The sequence below is a fragment of the Triticum dicoccoides genome, chromosome 6A (genome assembly GCF_002162155.2).
Source record: "Triticum dicoccoides isolate Atlit2015 ecotype Zavitan chromosome 6A, WEW_v2.0, whole genome shotgun sequence".
Lineage (NCBI taxonomy): Eukaryota > Viridiplantae > Streptophyta > Magnoliopsida > Poales > Poaceae > Triticum > Triticum dicoccoides.
In genome coordinates this window covers 374,921,893-374,925,295 of record NC_041390.1, presented here as the reverse complement: position 1 = coordinate 374,925,295, position 3,403 = coordinate 374,921,893, and positions in this window count along the sequence as shown.

The following is a 3,403-nucleotide window of genomic DNA, read 5'->3' as shown; positions in this document are numbered from 1 at the left end:
AGGTAGGGGGCGCGCCCAGGGGGTAGGTCGCGCCCTCCACCCTCGTGGATGGCTCGAGACTCTTCTAGCCAAACTATTTTACTTTGGGGCTTCTTTTAGTCCATAAAAAAACAGCAAAAATTGGCACGTCAATTGGACTCCGTTTGGTATTTCTTTTCTGTAAAACTCAAAACAAGGTAAAAACAGAAACTGGCACTAGGCTCTAGGTTAATAGGTTAGACCCAAAAATCATATAAGATAGCATATAAATGCATATAAAACATCCAAGATGGATAATATAATAGCATGGAACAATCAAAAATTATAGACACATTGGAGACGTATAAGCCCACGTGGGGACCGCAACCCACCAGGGCGCGCCTGGGGGTCCTGGCACGCCCAGGTGGGTTGTGCCCACCTGGTGCACCTCCCTTTGATATTATTTGCACCAGAAATTCTTAAATATACAGAAAAAATCGAATTAAATTTTCAGAGCATTCTGAGAACTTTTATTTTTGGGTCATTTTTATTTCATGGGAAATTCAGAAGTCTGACAAAACATGGCATTTTATTTTATTTAACTAATAAAAATAGAAAACAAAAGGTAGGGACAGAATGTAGTGCTTACAAAATTCATCGACTTCATACCTCTCTAAAATGATCCATTAATAAGGTTGATCAGGTCTTATTAATAACCACTTTCGATTAGCATGAAACCAAAGAACTTTCATAAATCAATAAGTTACCTCAACGGGGATATGAATGTCCCAAACAATAAGCATTTCATATTTGTATTTGATAGTAGGTAGAGGTATTTGAAAACTTCCAATAGTGATTGTGGGAGATTTTTCAATAACATTGATACCATTCACTTGGAATTGTTTCTTTGGAAAGTGCACAGTATGATCATTACCATTGATATGAAAAGTGACCTTGCTTTTATTGCAATCAATAACAGCCCCTGCTGTATTCAAGAAGGGTCTACCAAGGATAACCGACATGTTGTCATCCTCGAGCATCTCAAGTATAACAAAGTCAGTCAAAATAGTAACATTAGGAACAACAATGGGCACATCATCACAGATACCGATAGGTATGTTGTTGATTTCTCAGCCATTTACAAAGATATTTCAGTAGGCGTGACTTTATTCAAATCAAGTCTTTTATATAAAGAGAAATGCATAACACTAACACCAGCTCCTAAATCACACAAAGCAGTTTTCACCTAATTCTTTTTCATGGAGCAAGGTATAGTTGGTATTCCTGGATCTCCAAGTTTTTTAGGTACTCCATCTTTAAAAGTATAATTAGCAAGCATAGTGGAGATTTCAGCTTCCAGTATTTTTCTTTTATTGGTGATGATCCCTTTCATATACTTTGCATAACGAGGCATTTTCAAGATATCAGTCAAGCGAGTACGCTAAAAGACTGGCCTCAGCATTTCAGCAAAGCATTCAAATTCTTCACCATCTTTCTTTTTAGTTCACTTGGGTGGAAAAGGCATTGGTTTTTGAACCCACGGTTCTCTTTCTTTACCGTGTTTTCTAGCAACAAAGTCATTTTTATCATACCTATTATTCTTAGGTTGTGGGTTATCAAGATCAACTATTGGTTCTATCTCAACATCATTGTCTTATTGTTTTTCATTATTAGGTTGAGAGTCTTCATGAACGTCAGCATTATCTTTTTCATTATCACTAGGTGAATGTTCATTACCATACTGAGTTTCAGCATCAGAGATAAAAGTTTCATTATCATCATCAGGAGGTTTTTCTATTTCAGGTTTACTAGGAGCATGCAAAGTCCTATAAATTTCCTTTTTCTTTTTCTTTTTAGAAGAACTAGGTGTAGTGGTGTTGTTACTTTGTGAATCATGTTCAATTCTTTTTGGGTGTCCCTCATGATAAAGTGGTTCCAGAGTCATTTTACCTCCTCTAGTTGCTACTCTAACAACAAAGTCATGTATGTTGGTATTCATTTCATCAAGCAATTCTCTTTGTGATTTCACAACTTGTTCGAACTGGGTTTGAACCATAGAAGCATGTTTTCCAACACCTCTAACATCATTTGAGATTCCAAATAACAAGTCACTCAAGCGAGCAATCATATCAGAATTGTATTTCAATTGTTTCATAACATTTGCATTGAAGTGATCTTGTTTTCTAATGTAATTTTGAAACTCATAAAGACATTGGCTAGGATGCATATTGTGAAGATTGTCATTATCATTGAACTTCATTAGAGAATTTACCTCTACAACCTTAGGCAGTGGTGGTATATTAAACCCATGTATTTCTTCAATATGAGGTCAATTTTTGACATCCTCAGCTTTAATACCTTTTTCCTTCATAGATTTTTTGCCTCTTGCATATCTTCAGGATTGAGATATAATATACCCCTCTTCTTCAGAGTGGGTTTAACCGGTTGTTCAGGAAGAGTCCAATCATCATAATTTTTCAATATATTATTCAATAATTCTTTAGCTTGCCCAAGACTTCGTTCCCTGAAAAAACAACCAGCACAACTATCACCCCTTGTCTTAGAGGGAAAAATCTTAGTCGTAGCATTCTTCAAATTCTTCATAGAGATAAATTAATAATAATCCCAAGTGACTCAACAAATATAGCTATGCTCCCCGGTAACGGTGCGGCGAAAAGGTCTTGATAGCCGACAAGTATAGGGGATCGCAATAGTTTTTGAGGGTAGAGTATTCAACCCAAATTTATAGATTCGACACAAGGGGAGCCAAAGAATATTTGAAGGTATTAGCAGCTAAGTTGTCAATTCAACCACGCCTGGAGATTAATTATCTGCAGCAACATGATCAGTAGCAAAGTAATATGATAGTTTTGATAATAGTAGCAGCAGTAACAGTAACAGTGATAGCAGTAATTTTGTAGCAAGTGCAACAGTAACGATAGCAATAGTAACTTAGCAAGAACAATATAAGATAAATTCGTAGGCATTGGATCGGTGACTTGTTGGATGATATTCATCATGAGACAGTTATAACCTAGGGTGATACGACACTAGCTCCAGTTCATTAATATAATATAGGCATGTATTCCGTAAATAGTCATACGTGCTTATGGACAGAACTTGCATGCCATCTTTTGTCCTACCCTCCTGTGGCAACGGGGTCCAATTGGAAACTAAGGGATATTAAGGCTTCCTTACTAGAGTACCGGAACTACATGAACTCCTCAAACTACGGTCATCACCAGGAGTGGTCCCGACTATTGTCACTCCGGGGTTGCCAGATCATAACACGTAGTAGGTGACTATAACTTGCAAGATCGGATCTAGAACATGGATATAATGGTGGTAACAGAAATGGTTCAGATCTGAAATCATGGCATGGCAAAGTCATAGCAACATCAATCTTAGAACATAGTGGATACTAGGGATTAGGCCCTCACAAAAC